Source organism: Eubalaena glacialis, chromosome 5 (genome assembly GCF_028564815.1).
Source record: "Eubalaena glacialis isolate mEubGla1 chromosome 5, mEubGla1.1.hap2.+ XY, whole genome shotgun sequence".
NCBI lineage: Eukaryota > Metazoa > Chordata > Mammalia > Artiodactyla > Balaenidae > Eubalaena > Eubalaena glacialis.
Window position 1 is genome coordinate 107,075,144 of NC_083720.1, and position 21,892 is coordinate 107,097,035.

The 21,892-nt window shown below is 38.7% G+C and overlaps 1 protein-coding gene across 9 annotated transcripts in view; it reads right to left on the reverse strand.

Moving 5' to 3' along the window:
• The window catches only part of WDFY3 (WD repeat and FYVE domain containing 3), a 273,492-nt gene extending 254,610 nt beyond the window's left edge, over positions 1–18,882 (reverse strand). For 8 of the 9 annotated variants that reach the window (XM_061192464.1, XM_061192461.1, XM_061192465.1 and 5 more), the window contains exon 1: positions 18,682–18,750. The gene's annotated coding sequence lies outside the window, so the exon portion shown is untranslated. Of the gene's footprint in view, positions 1–18,681 lie in introns of all 9 variants that reach the window. The other variant, XM_061192466.1, reaches the window with a different exon arrangement.
• Between the last annotated feature and the right edge of the window lie 3,010 nt (positions 18,883–21,892).

Genomic DNA, 21,892 nt, shown 5'->3' on the forward strand with positions numbered 1-21,892 from the left:
TTATACCTTTCCAAGAATTTGCCCATTTCTTCGTGGTTGTCCGTTTTATTGGCATATAGTTGTTTGTAGTAGTCTCTTATAATCCTTTGTATTTCTGCAGTGTCAGTTGTGATTTCTCCTTTTTCATTTCTAATTTTATTGATTTGCATCCTCTCCCTTTTTTTCTTGATCAGGCTGGCTAAGGGTTTACCAATTTTGTTTATCTTCTCAAGGAACCAGCTTTTAGTTTTATCGATCTTTGCTACTGTTTTCTTTGTTTGTATTTCATTTATTTCTGTTCTGATCTTTATGATTTCCTTCCTTCTACTCACTTTGGGTTTTCTTTCTCTAGTTGCTTTAGGTGTAGGGTTAGATTATTTATTTGAGATTTTTCTTGTTTCTTGAGGTGAGACTGAATTGCTATAAACTTCCCTCTTAGAACTGCTTTTGCTTCATCCCATAGGTTTTGAGTCCTCGTGTTTTTGTTGTCATTTGTTTCTATGTATTTTTTTAATTTCTTCTTTGATTTCTTTAGTGATTTCTTGGTTATTTAGTAGTGCACTGATTATCCTCCATGTATTTGTGTTTTTTACAGTTTTTTTCCTGATATTGACTTCCGATCTCATAGCGTTGTGGTCAGAAAAGATGCTTAATATGATTTCAATTTTCTCAAATTTTCCGAGGCTTGATTTGTGACCCAAGATGTGATCTATCCTGGAGAATGTTCCGTGTGCACTTGAGAAGAAAGTGTATTCTGCCACTTTCGGGTGGAATGTTCTATAAATATCCATTAAATCTATCTGATCTATCGTATCATTTAAAGCTTGTGTTTCCTTATTTATTTTCTGTTTGGATGATCTGTCCATTGGTGTGAGTGTTAAAGTCCCCTACTATTATTGCGTCACTGTTGATTTCTCCTTTCATGACTGTTAGCATTTGCCTTATTTATTGAGATGCTCCTATGTTGGGTGCATAAACATTTATAATTGTTATATCTTCTTCTTGGATTGATCCCTTGATCATTATGTAGTGTCCTTCCTTATCTCTTGTAACAGTCTTTATTTTAAAGTCTATTTTATCTGATATGATTATAGCTACTCCAGCTTTCTTTTGATTTCCATTTGCATGGAATATCTTTTTCCATCCCCTCACTTTCAGTCTGTATGTGTCCCTAGGTCTGAAGTGGGTCTCTTGTAGACAGCATATATACGGGTCTTGTTTTTGTATCCATTCACCCAGTCTGTGTCTTTTGGTTGGAGCATTTAATCCATTTACATTTAAGGTAATTATTGATATGTATGTTCCTATTACCATTTTCTTAATTGTTTTGGGTTTGTTTTTGTGGGTCTTTTTCTTCTCTTGTGTTTCCCACCCAGAGAAGTTTCTTTAGCATTTGTTGTAAAGCTGGTTTGGTGGTGCTGAATTCTCTTAGCTTTTGCTTGTCTGAAAAGCTCTTGATTTCTCCATCAAATCTGAATGAGATCCTTGCTGGGTAGAGTAATCTTGGTTGTAGGTTTTTCTCTTTCATCACTTTAAGTATATCCTGCCACTCCCTTCTGGCCTGCAGAGTTTCTGCTGAAAAATCAGCTGATAACCTTATGGGAATTCCTTTGTATGTTATTTGTTGTTTTTCGCTTGCTGCTTTTAGTATTTTTTCTTTGAATTTAATTTTTGTTAGTTTGATTAATATGTGTCTTGGTGTGTTTCTCCTAGGGTTTATCCTGTATGGGACTCTCTGTGCTTCCTGGACTTGGGTGACTATTTCCTTTCCCATGTTAGGGAAGTTTTCCATTTCCTTGATGATTAGTGATGTTGGGCATCCTTCTATGTACTTACATCTTTCTATGTGGTATGTATTGGCCATTCATATACCCACGGTGAAATGTCTGTTGAAATCCTTGGCCCATTTTTTGACAGGGTTCTTTGTCTTATTATTAAATTATGAGAGTTCTTAAGATATTCTGGTTCAAATGCTTTGCTGGATATATGTTTTGCAAATATTTTTCCCAGTCTTTGGCTAGCCTTTTCATTTTTTTAATGGTAAAGAATGTTCATTTAGAGAAAATTCATTGAGCTGTACACCTACAATTTCTTCACTTTTATTTATATATATACTTGAAGGAATAGGTTTATTTAAAAAGAGAAAGAGGGAGCTAGATAATGGATGGTTCTTTGAAAGGTGACGAAGTCATCATCAACCAGTAGTCTGAAGATGATGCAAAATGGTCTGCAAATACTAAAAACTAGAAAATATATCCATATACTTTAAGAGCCCTTCATAGCATCCGGGTCCTATCAGATGCCCAGGCATGAAAACTAAAATTAGCAAAGGAAAATACTGTGTTGAAGGCCTCTCTACTGCAATTCCTTATTGCAGTTCGACCTCTGAATTCTAGACATTTCAGATTAGGATATATTATACTTTTTGTCAATTACAGTTTTAAGTGGAAACTTTATGTTGATGAGAAAAGCAAAGAGATTCAACTTTAGTGTAATTACATAAAAAACTAATTAATGCAATGACTTTCAATAAACATCTGATTGTCAAATACATATGCTAAAAAAATTTTAAACATTATATACACTTAAAATAGATAAGCAACAAAGATTTACTGTATAGCCCAAGAAACTATATTCAATATCTTATAATAACCTATAATGGAAAATAACCTGAAATACACACACACACACACACACACACACACACACACAGGTGAATCACTTTGCTGTAGTACACCTGAAACTAACACAATATTGTAAATCAACTATACTCCAATTTAAACAAAAATTACATACGCTTTTGTTGGCAGCACAGATAGCTTTATATGTAAGTACTATTTATTAGTCCTTAATCATCCCAAAATTATCTCTCCTAACATTATAAGAAACAAAAATTATATGTTGGCATTTTTCGTATTAATAAAAATACATGCTTAGTAGAATATAAAATGTCAAGTAGAACACATTTTTTGAAGCGAAACAATAAAACTGCTCTCCACCACAACACCAACTCTTCTTTTCCCCTAACCCATGCCCCAAAGATAGTCTTTAACAGTCTGGTATGCACTTTAGACATTTTCTCTGCTCAAATGAGTATATATAGGTACACACACGTACACACACACGCCATCACAAATACAGGATATATGACATTTTTAAATTCTATTAACCAAAATTTTTTAAAGTTTTTAAATGAGGCTTTTATGATTGAGGAACTGTAAAACATGAAATCAAAAGGGGGAAAGATTTGAGTCAAGTAAGACAAAACTAGGTTAAAATTTAACACAGCCATTGGATGTGACTTGAAATCTTGCTTAAGTTTTGAGAACTTACAGAATATATTATTATTTCTGTTGTAGACACTTCTTAGAGTAGCTGGAGTGCCTACAGTCCCTTCCCTTTTCTGTGCCATGATCAATGGCCTTGAAGAAAAAGATCAGAGAAAAAACTAATAGGGAGATTTAGGGAATGGCTATTTGAATGAATCTCTCACAACAGGACCGCAATCTAAAAAAATTCCTCACCAGAACCCTGCCACTGCCAATCAATGCAAACAAATCAAAATATAAAGCCTCTTAATAATCGGGTGGACAAGATGACCCTCATCATAGATCAAGTCATACTCCCTCTCTAGCCAGCCTAGTCCTTGCTCAGTGGTTTCATGAAAATAACCACAAGCAGCTGGCAGGAGAAGCAGTTATGCAAGGGATCAATTACATTGACTCACTAAGACTGACCTCACTGCCTCTACTATTGAGAAGCCAATTGCCTGAGTCCCCCGCAGGCACTACCTCTTAGCAGGCATCAAGCCCCTTGGATTACAGAAATGGTGATGACCGATCCTTGCTGTAAGAGTCACCAATTCGGAATTTGCCTCTGCCAGCACCACTACGCAGAATTAACTGAATGCTTCCTATAAATCACATGGCCTCTGATCCAGGAATTCACTTCAAATGGCAATGGGCAGATGCACATGGCCTGATTAATCTTATCAAATAGACTCTTATTCAGACACAGCTGTCCCCACAGTAGGAAGCAATGATTATAGAAGCTTGATGTAAGAGTTATTGCCAGAGCTAAAAACTTCTGAATTTGGGGTGCTGTCCTGCAGGATACAAAATGGGCTCTGAACCATCTACCAAAATATGCTGTCTCCCATCTCCAGAATATATTGGATGTGGGAACCAAACAGTAATAGTGGAGTGGTGTCTTTTCTGCTCTCAAAGTTTTGCTTTTTATCTTGTGAACTCTGGAATCTGCTGACCTAGAAGTTTTAGTACCAAAAAAAAAAAAATACTTCTACCAGGAGACAGAATAACTGTTTTACTCCACTGAAAGCTGAGCTTATCATGTTCAGTTTGATTTCTTCATGATAGTAGAAAAACAAGCAAAAATGAAGGCTATAGGATGGGTTAAGAATGACTGTCCATGACTATCAGGGGGAAGAGAGGTTGCTACTCTACCTTTGGGGGCTAGGAAGACCATGAGAAGAACTCAGGGGAATCCACTGGAGTAAGTTCTGGTAGTACTATGCAGTGTTAAGGTTAGTGGAAGCCTATCACAATACCATACAGAGCTACAAGGAGCTCAGACGCTTTCAAGAATGAAGGACTGGGTCAGGCTGTGAGGAAAAGAACCCTGATAAGCCGAGATGCTAGCAGAAGGTATGAAATCTGAAGTGAAACAGGTCAGGGTGTGTGCACTGATACAATATTAAGGCTTGTAGCCACCATTAATTTCCTTACTAGTCACTGGTAGATGGTAAGTACCCCCATCTTTCCCTTTAAATACATTTTCTTTTTATTTCCTTTCTTCCAATCATGAAGATGTCAAGTTAGCAGGAATTAAATTTAAGTTGTAAAATATCAAGATAGAATCACAGTGGAACCAGGGGCAGCATGATATCACCCCGAATCAGAAGCCCTATGGTACTGCCTCTGAATGTGGCACTTCAGCTTGCATTTAGATTTTCTCCCACTAGAAAAGTTGCCTCCATGGATGGGATATAGCAGGGTTATCTCGACATTTATACAAGTGGGGAGGGAAGTGAGGGGAAAGGAGAGAAGAGAAGGGAAGGAAAAGGGGTAGTTAAACTACTAATGGGTGAGATCTTCTAGACACCCCCTAGGAGGGCTGCCCGGCTTTCCATTTCTCTTTCTGTGGGGATGGTCCCCACCACACAGGGGCAGACTCCTGGGGTTATGACTGTACATCATAACCGTGGGTCCTCTGGCTCTAGGAGACAGATCCCTGAGCTGAAAAGGGCTAATCTAATCATTTCTTGTTGGAATATAAAAATTGAAAAGGCAAGGCAGAGAATAAATCTTTACAGTGAAGTCACATTAATGGCAGGGGTCTGGAAAGAAGGTATAAAAACTCCTGCTGATGAGCTCCCAAGAGCTGCTCTGGTTTCTTCTGTTCAAGCCCCACTCATTCCATTCATCAATTTCCAGTATGGGTTCCAAAAATGCCTTTTGGTCCCCCTTAAGCTGGTGAGTATCAGCTGACTGAAACCCCAAAATGCTACTGACTTCTTCTAGGAAGTAAAAACGTATGGAATGTTCTCATTTTAACGTCAAATTATCACAATCGTACATTTTCCTTGCTTCCTCTTAGCCCGCTCAAAAACTAAACTAACATAGTGTACTTTTGCCTTCAGAATTGTAACATTAGAACTCTCATGCCTAACGTGCTTTTTCATATCCTCCTATTTTGCAAGAAAGCACATTTACCCCAAAGCTTCAGTCTGTTCATTTTAGCACCAGTTCCGTGTTAAGACATTACTCTGAAATGTCAGCAGTTCTCTGCATCTCGTGATCCCATACTAGTGCCAACAAAGCAAAGTGAATGATTACTGATTAACAATGGAAATGAATTCTGTCCTTAAAAGACAACAGTATATAAAAAAAAATTTCAAGCCTAGTCTGTTTGTGCTCTCCATGTGCCTTGCTTCTCCGGTCACTTATATCCTAGATATAGACTTCTGACAAGGGATGCTTGCTTAAGCAGTTTCAGCCCTAATCTTCAATTCTGGATCAAGTCACTATTAACATTAATTCACCCAGCCTTTACATCCCAGATTAGATTACTAGGGTTCCTAGCTTGTTCTGATACCCACTGTGTTCTACTCTTACCCTCTCTGCTGTTCTAGCCCTGTTTATACCTCAGTTATTGTAACTAAGCTTCTGTTCTAACACTTCTGGAGATTCCTAGTCTGGTCCCTGCCTGGTGTCTTCCTAGTACTGGGACGCCTACTTTCGATTACCAGTCCCAATCCCAAGGACTGGTATCAGGCCATTATCTAGAGTCCAGTACCCAGACAGAATTCTCTGGCAGCCAATCATATAAATATATGTATAAATTTATGAACTCACTCATTAATTTCTCTCTCTCTCAATTCTATGTGCTTCTTCACCTTGAATTCCCATTAGCAATAGATTGTGCAGATTGTTCTCTGCCTGTTCTATCCCTGACATGGGCTACCAAAGAGAACTTTTTCTCAAACGCCTGTAGTTTAGGTAAGATTGGCTCTAACATGCAGCAATCTTTCAAATGTGCACTCATTCTAGTCTGTCCTGTATAACAGTAAGCTCGGCCCTACTCTAAAACTTGGCCATGCTCTGTCATATCACAAATACAACAAAACTCTATCAAATCTTGAGATATGGTAAAAGTATACAAACAACATAATTTAGAAACAAAACAAATAAATGAAAAATTTTTCTAAATGGTATGAATTGGAAACTTTGTAATACAGTGATATTAAAATAACATCATATGAATCCTGGACCTTTACATGCCAAAAATTTTTTTTAAATCATCAGATTATAATTTCTAAAACTAGAGAAAAAAAATTACATTTTGTAACTATATTCTATTATAGCATACAGAAATGACCATTTCATTCCCAAGAGTTCAAGCAGAAATTTCTTGACACAAAACAAATAAGGTACATCAAAGCAATAAAGTATATACATCTAATCATATAAATTCGTATCTCTTTTGATCAATGCTAAATTCTTCTTTATGAAACATGATTAAATTTCTAATTCCATCTATTGCCAAAAAATGGGATTCCCATCATTTTCTCCAAAGTCTAGCTTTGTTATTAATAGTATATCCTCATTAAAGGTGTTTCCCCTCCTGGCTTTCTCTACCTTGATTCCTAACTAAAGATCAAGTTACAAATGGGATCATCATGGACCTAACAAAAAACTGCAAAATAGCCCAAGATTCAAGGAAAAAGGTGTGTGTATTTACCTCAGGCCCCTTACAAGCCAAGAGGCCTGCAGTAAGAACAAGTACAATGGATAATAAGGAACTCCAAATACTGTGGCTAGAAAGGAAAGCCAATAAAACCTCAAAGCAGATGTCGTTACCACATTATTTAATAATTATCTGTTCATAAACTAAACTAGTTTACTAGCTCTTTGAATGGAGAAATAGTATCTTATCGTCTTATTATTTTCAGAACCCAAAGTAGAGTTAATATTCTCTTGTTGAATGAAAAAAATCAAACAAAAAAAAAATCAAGGATTCAGATGGCTAGTAAAACAGTGTCAAATGTACTCATCTTACAGAGTAATAAAGTCACTGTGGAATGACAACTGCCAGGCAGGACCTTACTCGAAGAAAACCAAGTATAATATGAGTCCTAAGTTCCATTTCCCGCAAAACACTCCCTACTAGTCGATAAACACAAGGCAAAATGCAGCTCACATGATGGATTAATTTCATTTGCTTTTAACTTTTCACCAGGTAATTATTTCCCTCTAGTCTAACTTAATATTACTATAACACTTTCCTCAAACACTATGTTTAATATTTATCTTTTAAAAATTCACCTTACTACTTGTTTACGTTGGTAGGACTTCTCTATTTCAGTCATCTGGCCAATTTATCTTCTAAATTGCTGTTCATAGACATTTTCTAGTGATTTGAAGTCCCAAGAGGAAAATAATAACGAAATTTAGTTTTAACTGTAACTCCAATAAGCTATAGCATTCTTTACTAGTCACTCTGCCATCTTTAAACTTTTTTTAAAATAAAAACAGGACTTTCTTATTGATCTCTTAATGATAATAGATGACAAAATGCAAAAGTCTTAACTCAAAACCTGTGCATAGTACTTACCTCTGCTACTTGGAAAAATGAGATAAAAAAATTTTTAATACAAATCAGTGTCACCACTACGTTAATCATGTAAGAGCATTTCTAAACTTTAACAAAACACAAGAAAGCACACCCAGGTGTGATTACTATCTATAATGTATGCTTGCTTAATGTTAAATAACAAGACCAAAGTAACAATTAGGTCCTGGAATGCAACCAGTCTTCTTCCATTAAAATAGCACTCGCTGAGCAGAACTTCACTGGCCTGGAATGATGCTTTGTTGGATGACATTAGGATATGCAAAGCAACTATTAAATTCTGCACTAAAGTGGGTGTCAACAAGCAGAGTAGCAAGAAGAAAGGCTAGAATATGGGGATCCTTTTAAAGATCTCTTAATGCTGGCAAACAACAGTCAAAAAATGGGTCATTTCTGATGAATGCATTAGGCTGAGAAAAATCAGAGTTCATGAAAATCCATAAAGAGAAAAAAGAATAAGCTTTCTAAGAAAGACACAATACCCCTAGCTATGAATAGAGATCACTAGTATTATCATCTCAGAAAGGCTATTCAGCACATTTTCCCCCTGCCCTCTCCCAACTACACAAGTGCATGTTGGTGCTACAGTGGTCTTAATGCCTTTTCAGCAGCTGCCATGTCGTGTCAGGATTCCCCATACCCTCCTTAAAGTATAAACACCTATGCCAACGCATGCGGTGGTTATGTAACCTTACTCAAGCTGGGAATCACTGAACTTATTTACTCTGGTGACTCAGATTTAAATCTAGGTCTCTGTGGAAAAGGAGGCAGAGAACACAAATGCATGTTATGACACCATTTTTCATTAATATTTATTGTAAAACTGAAGCAAACTCAACATTTTCTGCTCTTTTATAAGTTTGACGAAGAAACGAGCTTTCAGAAATGCTCCAGGTTTGACTAGATACAGGTCAGCATCTGCTAGACTGAATGACCCTGGGCAGAACAAGTCCCTTTTACAGGGAACTCTTTATTTTCTCTCTCTCCTTGTTCCCCCCCATGGTGTTTCCACTCACCCACACTGTCCTCTCCCTTCCTTCTCCAGCCTTTGCTTTAAGCCCGCCACCAATAGCTACCTCTTAGCAATTTTGAAGTTCACAATGTCAAGATAATTTTTTCAATGCTACTTCACTCCGAGATAATAAAAATACTTTAAACACTGGTCAGACTTCAGAAATAGTAAAACAGCAACAAATCAGTTTTCATCTTGACCAAAGAGGTAACTCATCTAATTTACTTCTGGACTTAGCAAATGAAATGAAATACATAAAGCACGTCTGCCATCAGTCCAACAGATCAAGTTATCTTTAAAAAGAATACATGCTAGGGAAGTCATATTTAGTACAATTTTCATGGTGACCTAGTTGTAAAATGCTTCAGGAGCAAAACTAAGGTTTTCATGTTAAAAAATATGTTTTCTCCGAAATGTTTTACTTTATCCCTATTCCTTTTCCTCATTACTTAAATAATAAATTCAGACTAATTTTTTCCCAAGAGACCTCATCTGATTCATTGATGGTGAAATCGATTGATTTTATAATTTTCTGTAATTCTGATATAAGTAAATCTCACAGTTTTCACCAAGGAATTTCTACGAATCCACCTGATATTCAGATCAAACCTCATCTTAGGGTTACCCTAAGCATTTCAACTGAAAGTAATCTTTCTACTCTCTAAGTATCCATAGAACTTCTGTACCCCTCAGACAGACTAATCACATACTGTTCAATTATTTATGCATCCATCTTATCTCCATTATATTATAAAGTTATTGAGAGCAGAACTATCCATGTCTTAAACATCCATGTATCTACCAGAGTACTCAGGACAGCACACAATAAAACATTTAATAAATAATTAGGAAAAAAGTATAAAATTATTAATTTACATTATAGCATCATTTGAGAATCTACTTACAGTGTATTATCATTTTGGGAAATAAGAAGTAGGTTCCCAGAGCAAGTTGAATCCCTTATATTTGGTCTAATTTAGTCACTAGGCGTTAAACAAATAAATCAGATTAAATAAAATTATTATGCAATCAATCGACAATGATATTTCTAAAAATACTGAGTTTATTTTTATTTCATACTTGTTTACTTAACTGTGGCATTTATCATCTAAATCACTGTGTTTTAATGAGCAGTGTGCCACAGGAAAAGAACTTGGGCTTTAGAGTCAGAGAAACCCAGGCTTTAATCAAGAAGATCTGATTATGAATTTACTGAGGGATTTCTAGGACAAAGAGAATAAGGAAACATAAAAAAACATATATTATCATTCTTTCACTTGATAATGAAGTCTTAGAATTCCTAGGAGTGACAGTAAACATTTATTTTCTTAAGACTTACATAATTTTCTGACAACATCCTTATTACCTAACTACATTCATTCACTCAGTGCTTACTGAAGGCCAATTACATGTCTATGTGTATTTAGAGAGAGAATAAAATTTGCTGAAATATATTATACAATATATGGTAATGTTCTACAGCTGTTTATACAACTATACTAAAAACACCCCTTCTATTTCTGAAATCTCCTCTCTACTCAACAAAATGATAGCAGGTACTTAATAAATACCATCCCTTGACTAACTGTCCAATATTTCTTTCCTTATATTGTTACTTGTTAAGAATGAAAGTTCCCAATAAGCAAATATAGTAGTGATTAAATAAAAGAGCACAGCAAAAAGAATGCCATGTGATTGAATTTTACCTGACTAGTTCGGGGCTGTGAATGACCTACTTGGTAGAAAATAATCAGCCATTTTGCCTAGTTACCTGTTGCCCTTTTCACAGAAAATTAAGGGAAGAAACAGACCCTTGGTCTGCTGGCCCATGGAAACAAAGTATAGAATCTAACCTCTTCACTCTCTGGGGAGAACAAAAATATCAACATTCTTGTATTTGTCAACATTTTTCAAGGCTAGCAAGATCACTGTGCTTTTAGTAATAAAGTATAAATCAGTACTGTATATAGTCATGTAAGATATTACCACTGGTCAAGAGTGATAGGTGAAGGGTACATGGGACTACTATTTTCGCAACTTCCTGTGAGTTTATAATTTCTTCAAAATTTAAAAAATATATCAGTAAGGTAATGCAGTTTGAACAAATGTTAGGGAAATTAAAACTAGTAAGCTGCTTTTCTAAACTCAAACACTCAAAATGTACTAAGAAATCTGGATATTTTGAGAAGATACTCATGGGGTTCTTTTCAAAGTGTTGAGTCCTATATATTTACAATAATTAATCACCTCTTAAGTTATATAATTTATAAAGCAAAATTTTACTTACATGCTTTTTTTTAGTGGATGCTTTACTTAGAGCAAGGCAATAAACCTAAAAGATTCTGTGCTGATAAACTAGTTGTCGCCCCTGAAGAAAAAATAGCAAACACAAAATAATTTTGGTATGACTTTCTAATATCAGATAATGACTGTGTATCAGATTCCTACTTTTCTTAGGCTAATATTAAATTAATTGGTCTCCCTGAAGTCCATACTGGCTGGAGAACAGAGGGACACAACTAGGAAGAAACATTATACAGGAAGAGGAAGCTGGGCCTGGCAGATTCATCAAGTGTTGAAGATATACCTATCAAAGGTATGTCAAAGATCAAGCTGTAACATGACACCTCTCACAACATAGGTACCAGTGGCTTAAGAAACAAGGAAAGCTAAAAGAAGTAGTGTCAGAACTCAATGATCACTATTATGTAAGGGACCTGTAGTAGAAAGGACTGCCAACAGATGAAGAACCAGAGGGCAAACAGGACAGGTGACCCACCCAAAGTAACACAGCTTTCAAGGGGCAAAGGCAGAACAAGAATTCAAATCTCTTAATTTGGGGGCCTCTGAAGTACCATTATAAATAGGCACTTATCTTTTATAAGTAGTAATAACAAATACTTTAAAGGGATTAGGCCACACACAAAAGAATCAAACAACCGTAATTAGCTTATTTATTTATTTTTTTAAAATCCTCATTCAGTAGTCTTTTAAACTCCAAAATCAGTACAGCAGTGCTTTAAATCCATTGTGGCTTCACATGTACCTAGTTGATTTAAAGTTACTCATCTAAGCTTGCAATCTCACCAAAATGCGTAACTAAAGTACCGCCTAAGTCTCTTCTCTTTACTGAGTAGGGATTCAGTTCTCTTAAGACTTAAAAGTATCTGTTATTGAGTTGGCATGATGATAAAAAGGGTTGCCACAGTACATGTCAAAGTCTCAAGTTTGTGCGGGTACTACAGCACCTGATCACAAAACAATGATATATTAAACTTAAAATAACTAATTGCATTAACACTGTGCCAAGCCACATACTCATATACTATACACAAATCGAAGCAGGTGACAAAAATTTAAAAACAAACTTTATGGAAGGAAACTTAAATTTAAGTTGTTAATAATTTTCCTTGACTTAAGAAAACCAATGTGCAAATTTAATACTAAGACTGTTCTACTAGAGAAGTAAAACCAAGGCCCTACTCACACATAACCATTAAAACAGCAAAAAAAAAAACACCCAAACCCAAAACAAACTTTCCGCACTTAGTGAAAGCACAGTGTAGTTGGTCAAAATACAAATAGTATCTACATTAAGCAGGCTAAGATATACAAAGTATTTCATATACAAAAGAACTACAGGGCATATCACTGCTAGACTTGTCACAATGGATTACAACACTATGAAGATCAATAATCCAATATTTATGATCTGTTACACACAAAACAATCTATTGTACACAATAATTTTTTGGCTAAACAAAAATGGAGGGAAAATGACTCATATCACTAAAAAACATTACTTTAAATATTCTTTCTCAAGTCTTACAGCTTCTGCAGATGCAATACTTAGCATCTCCCAATGTCCTTCTCCTGCAGGTTCAAAGACATACAGGTACTGGGGAATCAGACAGAATGAGGAAGCCTGAGATGTAAGGACGGAGGGATTCGCAGTTACCGTTAACAATTCTAGGCTTAAGATGATAACCTAGATGTTCCAGTGTTGAGGGTGTCTGTGCTGGAGCCTGACATTTCTACAGTCTCAGTGGTGAGCACAAAACCCCAAAGCTCTGCATCCGTACAGTCGAATAAATACAGCAGCTACGACTGCCTGTTCAACCAAATGAAACACTACAAAATATCGACTTTATTGCTATACTAGACTTTTCTCACTCTGCAGGGCTTCTGCTTCAGTTGTTTACAGAAGTGATATTCTAGACCTTGTGTCTTGTTTATTAAATAATCAGTGTCTTGTTTATTAAAGATTCAGGGGCCCAGTTATAAAGTAACCTCAAAAATTCCCATTAAAGAAAGGAAAACAGAAGTGTGAATGAACAAAAACATTGTGCAATGAACCCTATTTAGCTTGGAGAGAAATTATCTACATTTCTTTATTATTACATTTGTTTAGAATGAATGAATGAGTGAATTTCCTAAGTATTTGGCATTTCTTGAGCATGCAGTTAGAAAAAGGAAGGCCATAGGGAAACACGTTAAGGGATTTGCCCATGGTAAATGTTTAAGGGAAGCAGAGGAAAGAGGGAGCAGAGGCTGGCACATGGATGTCCACTCAGTCATTCACCAAGTATTTACTGAGCACCTATTATGCACAGCTCATTGCCCCAGCACTAAATGTACAGCAGTCAGCAAAACAGACAGAATCCACGTCTACATGAGCAATACTCTTGGGTTATCTCTTACCCAGTTTTTAATGATTAACACCATTTTCAGCAATTCCATAATTCCACAAGCATTCATCCAATGAAACAGGAATTCAGAGGTTTAAAAGAAAAATCTATGACCTCCATCTAGGGGGAGGAGACAGATAAACAAAGCAGCTATTAAGTAGAGGTATGACAAAAGGTGCTAAGGGAACACACAGGGGAGGGACAACCAAGCGCTACTCCTGGTAAAAGGACCAGCTTCCAGGCAGGAGAGGGTGGCACACTTCAGAAACTTCAAGCAGGAAACAGAACACTTCTGTCCATGCAGAGGACACGCTCTAGGCTCAAACTGAGATCAGAAGTCCTTACACTGCCAACAGGGTCCGTGGGCCTCCACTACCCTGACCTCAGCTCTCACCTCCCTCCAGCCAACCCCCTACTGTTCTCTAAACATTTCAACACCCTCCTGCTTCAGGGCCTCAGCACCTGATTTTCTCCCAGATCTAAAACTCTCTCACTCCCTTAAATGCGTCAAACCTCTGCTCAAAAGTCACCTTAACAGAGGGGAACACACATTGTAATATTACATGAAAATTAGCTTTCTAAATATTGAAAAGTAATGCTGCAATTATTCATGGATTAATGCTCCTTACAAGATCTGGGATGACTTCAAAGACTACTTGACTGAATTATTTCAGTCTATTGTTTTCCCTTTAAGTCCAAGTAAAAATCGAAGAAATGCTTTATCATTTGAGAATTTTTTAATTCTAAATTTTTCTTAAAGAAACAAAACTTTACCTAGCTTTTTCTAAAACCACATTAAAAAATGTTAAGAGCTAAGTATCAGAATTCTCTAATGATGCTTTCTTTCATAAAAGCAATTTTAATAAATGAAAGCCAACTGTACAATAAGAAACTCGAAGAAACATCCTTTAAGTGCTACTGCCTTCATATTGAGATCATGACCGATGACCAAGCCAAAAAAAAAAAAAAATTATTTAGCAATGTCTGTCATAAACTTCCTACGGTGGTTCAAATACTACTGAAAGTAAGAATTAAGAAGTCAAAAACATTAAAGGAGACCACTAGACATATAACAAACAGCTAAAATTTTAATAACTGACAATACTAAGTGTCAACAAGGGTGCAGAGCAACTGAAATTTTCTTACATTGCTTCAGATAAGAATGCAAAACAGTAGTCATTTTGGAAAACAGTTTGGCAGTTCAATATAAAGTTACCAATATTGATAAATATACACTTTTCATAGGACCCAGTAATCCCACTCCTAGGTACAACTCAAGAAAACTGAAGACATCTGTCGTACACACAGACCTGTACATAACTGCTTACAGCAGCTTTATTTATAAGTGTCCAAAATGGAGAACTCAAATGTCCAACTCATGAACGGATGAACAAATCGTGGTACCTCAATATAATGGAATGCTACTCAACACAATACAAAGGAACAAATTTAGTGGCGTGCTAGGGCTGACTGGTACGGCTTATGAAAGCCCACTGTTAATTTTCAGGAGTTTTGCAAGCTGATTTAGGTAGCTTAACACGGGCCATGAAGAGAGTATATACACTGCAATAATTAGCAGATGCTACCAATCAGGGATTTTTTTTTTTTTTTTTTTGGAGAGCTGGTCATTACAATGTTTATCAGCATACCATTTAACAAACTACTGATACATGCAACAACTTAATGAATATCAAAAGTATTATGATAAATATATGGAATCTAAAAGAAAAAATGGTTCTGAAGAACCTAGGGGCTGGACAGGAATAAAGACACAGACGTGGAGAGTGGACGTGAGGACACAGGGAGGGGGAGGGGTGGACTGGGAGGAGGTGAGAGAGTGGCATGGACATATATACACTACCAAATGTAGAATGGATGGCTGGTGGGAAGCAGCTGCATCGCACAGGGAGATCGGCTCGGTGCTTTGTGACCACCTAGATGGGTGGGATAGGAAGGGTGAGAGGGAGACGCAAGGGAGACGCAAGAGAGACGGGATATGGGGATATGTGTATACGTACGGCTGATTCACTTTGTTATACAGCAGAAGCTAACACGCCATTGTAGAGCAATTATACTCCAATAAAGATGTTGAAAAAAAAAAAGGATTACGATAAATGAAAGAAGACACCAAAGAATACATACTGTACGATTTCATTTATGTGATATTTTAGAAAGACAACAGGGACGTTAATTTGATTAACAGTTGCCAAGGCCTGGAGGTAGAGGGAACGGATTCGCCACAGAGGGGCATGAGAGAACTTTTCGGAGTGATAGAAATGTTTCATATGTTGATTGTGGTGGTGATCAGCCAATTGTATACATCTGCCAAAACTTCTACCTCATGTAAATTACACCCAATAAACCTGACTACAAAAAAATTATAGAAGTCATTTATCTCTTAATTCTTTTATGGATGACAAATGCATCACACATACAAAGAGGGAACTGGAACTCAGTGGAAATAGACAACTCACATAAATAGAAAAAGATTAAAAATGTAAAAAAAAAAAAAAAGTGAACTTGTAATCACAGGAAGTAAAAAAACAGGGTTGGGATAATCCTGCCAAGAATAATGTAGAAATGGCCCTACTTTGTCATTCCAGACTAGTATCATTATGAGAGGTTAGTATCACTAAGGTCTCTTCCTACTCAGAGTCAGTGGCTCAAAAATCCCATGATATTTTGTGTTATGACAATGTCAGATCCACTTTTCAACTGTAACGAAACATCAATTACTAATATTAACATCAAGCAAATGCTGTCATTGACTTAGAGCCAACCGTAGCCTTGTTGTTAGGAGTGCTGGCTCTGGCTTTACAGTCTGGGCTCAAATGTTGGCCCACCAGTGGCTGTGACTTTGAACAAGCTTCTCTCGATATCTATTTCCCCATCTGTAAAATGGGATTAACATTTTCCTGAGGTTTCAATAAGAATGCATGAAATATGACTTCTATGTGCTAAACTATCAATAACAAACATTTCTTATGCATAATTGGAAGTGAAAGATATAAATTATCAAATCTAATCCTAAGAATTTTAATTTTCCTAACATAGGAGATTTATTCTTTAATTATATATCCAGTGGTTCATAATTCTTTGCGTAGCCAGATGTTTTTGAGAATGTGTTGACTCCATGGACCCTTTACCCAGAAAAAAATGCAAATATATGCTACATTCATATGATTCCCAAGGATTCAAGGACCCTCTGAAGCTCATGCATGAAATTAAAAATGCCTGATGTAAACTCTTAAAATTACAAAGTTGAGCAGTGGATTTTAAGAATCGTCAAAGTAGAGAATCCAACTAATATTGAAACAGCACACTGTCATCTACTTTTTTAAAAAAACTTTTCTTTTGCAAGTAAGACCAGAACATCATGTTTCTAATTCATATCTCCTTTCTGCAGAAATTTTAAATTAGAAGCATAACATTTTTTACATGAATCAATTTCAACTCAGAAAAAGACACTAGTAGTCGAAACCTATATTTCTACCAGCCAGAGAATGAATGGTTCAAAGTGTAACATGCACCACTGATGCTCAAATATCATAGGAAGGGTTCCCAAGTCAGTCTAATGCAATATATATTTTTAAATATCAAAAAAAAAACTGATTCCTATGCTTAGCGTCCCATGTTAAAGTTTTATTTTTCTTCTCAAGCGAGATTTATATTTTCCTAGACGTACGCACTACTAGCACATCTATTTATTTTTTTAATCAAACATATTTTTGGTTCTGTTTTATGTTATTTGTTACCCCGTCTGATGGTGGAAACTGTTCCAAACCTGCTATCAAATAATTCCAACCTGGAAATATGCTGCTATCTCAAAGCAAAAGGTTTTGCTTTTCTTTAATTGTTTCGTTTTCATACTACAATAACCACTTGGCACTGACCAACTCATGCCCATCACTGAACAAAAAATAGTTTTTCGCATGCAGTAGCACCATTTTCCCACAGGAAACAACGATTTTTAAGGCACTGGAAGTCGAGGCAAGGGTTCACATACATAGTAAACATCCTTTCAATCGGTCTTATCTGATTATTTCAGTGAAAGGAAAACCTAATACCGTAGATCTCGGAATTCAATGGTAAAAATCAATGAAACGCTGCACCTGAGGATCACACACTGGCCAGGTCCGCCGAATGGCTTTTGGTCGGAAAGGTCACATCTGCTGTTTAAATCCCACAGTAACCGTGAATGTTCGCGATGCCACCACATCCCCCGTACAAGAGAATAAAAGGGCAAACACACTCCGCGAGAGCATCTCTGGTTGCTTCCACAAACGAAGGTTTCCAGCACAGGGCGTGGGGGGGGAGAGGGGGGGGGGAAGAGCAGGGCTCGGGAATAAGCCAGGAGAGGCCCGCAATCGGCGGAGACAGCGCCCGAGGGATGGAGGCCTCGCTCGACGGCGCCCGGGGGCGGGGGGCTCCGGAAGCCGAGACCCCGCGGGGTCTGGTTGAGGGACCCGGACCGGACCCCGATTCCTGTATCGCCAGGTTACGCCCCCACTGCTTACAGGAGGTAACGTCCAGCCCCCTCCTCCCCCATCCCCCGAACCACCCCAGCATCGCTCCCCACCGACCGCAGCCCTTGACCCCGACCCCGACCCGTCCGCTACGGCGCCCTCTCCAGGCCGCGGTGGAGGGCACAGGCCAGGCAGCCAGCCCTGGAGGCGGCGGCGGTGGCTCTGGGGCAGCGCGGTCCCGGGGGAGGACGGCAGCTGGGCCGCGGCCTGTCCCCAGGGGCAGCGGGCGCAGGCCCGCGAGTGGGCAGCGCCTCCGCCCCTTACGAACAAAGCGGCCGCGGCGCGCCGGGCTGGGGGTGGGAGGCGGCGGGCAGGGGGCACTCACCGGAGGGCGGGTGGGCGCGGGCTGGCCTGACCCGGAGCGGGACCGCGGCGGGCCGGGCTCCGCGCCGGGGGCGCGCTGGCGACGGGGAGGGGGCGGCGGGCGCGGCGTCCACGGTGGGGCCCGGGAGCCCCGCTGAGGGGGACGGGGCTTCGGGCCGGGATCGATGCTGCGGCCGGGGGGTGCGGGAGCCGGTCGGCCGAGGCGTGCAGCGGCGCTAGGCGGCCGGGGTAGCGACGCCGCCGCCTCTCCCTTCTCCTGCCCCGCTCCCTGCTCCCCCGCGTCCTCCTCCTCGCTGGGTCCCCGCCGCCGCCGCCGCCTCAGCCTCGGCGCTTCTCGGGCTTCTCTTCTCCATCAAGGCCGGGCCGCCCCGCAGGGACCATCCCGGAAAGTGAGGGGCTGTTGCCGTCTCCCGCAGCTGTTGGTGGCCATCTTTAATCCTCCCCCTCCTCCTCCTCCTGCTTTCTCCACCTCCCGCTGGCTGCCTGACTGACTGACTCTGGATCCTCCTCTTTCCCTTCCTGCTCCTCCTACTGAGCCGGCCGCAGAAATTGCAGCCGCTCTTCCTCTTAACCCTCTTGCCGTTCCTTCCTCTTTCCTTACTTCCTTCCCTTCCCTCTGCTTCCCGCTTTTACCCTTCTCTTACTAGCTGGCTTCGCCCCCTCTTGCAGGCAGCGGGCTCCGATTCTCTTAGCCTGAGTTTGGCCCCCCTTTTCACTCTTGTCCCTCTCTCCCTTCCCTTCCAAGAGGCGCACACCCCAGCTTCCTTCCTTTCCCCCGTCCTGCTCTCAGCTGCTCCCGTTTCCCTCTCCCGTGGTTCTCACCCTCCTCGGTCCCAATTAGTCAAAAGACTCAGCTAAGAAAGGACAGCTGGGTTCTGCTCTCCTTAACCCTACACCCATTTGCTGGATGCTGTCAGGCAGCGATGGAAGAACGGGAGGCTGCGTTAATTTTACACAAGCTGGAGTACAAAAGGACTGCCCACGCTAGCTGTTTTACTACGCAGCTTTGAAACTCCTGGATGGTGTCGTGTTTGGCTCCGGCCCAATAAAGGACCGAGAAATTGAAGAGCCCAGCCTCGGTTGCCTTCCCTCAGTGACCTTGAACTGGTCGCCTTAAGATTTTAGGGTTTTTTTTTTTCCCCTTCCTGTAAAGGGCATTACTTATACCTTTGCAGTCCTAACAAAGTGTTTAGACCCAATTAGCACGCTTTGGTAAAGCTAGAGCTGCTAAGTGATCATCAGTGTGCCCCTCTGTTGTTTGTTCCTAATCAACGCAGCGGACAGTTTGGGGCATCCTGTAGTTCTGGCAATGGAGGCAAGCTGAGCCAGCAATTATGAGTGGACTCCCTTAAGCAGGCTTAGAGTGGGGAAGTGGTAATATCATCGTACTAATGACAAACTTGGTTTTCCTAACACTGCAAGCTACAGAAGCTTGTGAATTTCCTCTACTAAAGATGAAGCAAGCTGGACTTGCTGTTTGCTTCTTTTTAGCCACTTGGCCTTTGTCAAATTGGACCCATTTGTAAGGATTCACTCACAGATTACTTCAAGATCCAGCATGGCTGACAAATACAGGGGATATTATATGTGAGCACTTTGGGGAAGGGTCACAGTGGCTATGAAAAAAAAGCACCTTGCCCTTGAAGAATAAGATGAGTAGACGTGTTCAAAGGTTATTCCCTTCAACAGGCCAATTACAGGGGGAAATGTTTTAAAATGTAGTTTTATATTCTACTTCAAAGTAATTTTTTTAAGTTCAAATGTAAAATTATGTTATAAAAATGTGTTTCAAGCTGTTTGAAAAGGAAATGTCAAAACAAACCTAAAAATATGTTTTAATAAAAAACATTGGTATACTGTGGCAGGGAGGTGGGGTTCGAATCTTTTTCTTTGATCCTCACAAAGTAACCTGTACCTAGTTTGGTTCCAGATTTCAGTTGCCATCTTTCAATACCAGTAATTCTTCTATTTGAAATCAACAACCTGTATCAACATCTAAAACTCTTTTAAACCCAAATAAAGTCTTTGAGACAGCTTTGTATAATACATTTTAGAATAAATTATTAAAAACAAAGCACCTACATGGTGTAAGGCTCTGTGTGTGTATGTGTGTGTGTGTGTGTGTGTCTGCATGTGTGTTTTCTTTCTGGCCTTTAGGTGTTTATTCTTTATTTAGATTTTGTGTTTCTCCAGTTTATTACTAGACAAAATTACCACAAAATTCTTGATTCTTAAGTATTTCCCTATAAAAATGAATATTTTCAGAGAAAATAAAATGGATAACATGAACACAGAGTAAGAAAATCAGTTGACTTAAACACTGTGGGCAGCAAGCATTTTAAAAGGAGGATTTTCAGTTAAATATGAGGTTTCAGGAAACTTATGATTTTATTTACACGGAAGAAAGAAGAGTTCTACATTTTTTAATTCATTAACACTTTAATTAGAAACGTTTTTCTTTTGAAGAAAATACACTGCAATGAAGTGCATGGATAGATCAGTATGCAAATGCAGCCCTTGTTAATGTCTTACAAACTAAAAATCTCACAAAGTTTCTTCAGTGATATAAATATTGTCAGGGGTGCGATAGGGAGGGTATATGGGGATATATGTATGCATATAGCTGATTCACTTTGTTGTAAAGCAGAAAGTAACACAACATTGTAAAGCAATTATACTCCAATAAAAATGTATAAAAATAAACAATAAATACTGACAAAAAGATAAAATATTGATAAAAAAATGATAAAAATGTAGCAAGCTTTTTCTGTTTTTACTGAAGCCATGTAAACATAAGCACTGTAATAATTGACAGTACCCAGAAAAATCAGACCCTTCATATTCACTTTTTTGCAGCTCTGCTTCAGATCTGTCATCATTACAGCCCTTACCTTCTTTAGTCTTTGTTGCTGGCTAAGTGTAGTTTCTCTGTCATCTTAGGGTTCGGGGATAAAAATAAAAAAGGTCAGACCAGGTTCTCCAGCAACATGGTTATTGTTTCATATGTATTCACTCTCAGATAAACTCAAGGTCCTCTATAAAACAAAGAATTGTGTTAAAGTCGGGTAAACCCTTTGTGCAGAGGCCAGATGGAAAAGGATCGAGACATGTGCAACAAACCCCTCTGGGAATAGAGGAGCAAACACGAAGGACTATTTCTAAGCAGAGTCTGGTCCCCAACTTACAATTCATGAATAAAGTGACTGGAGAAT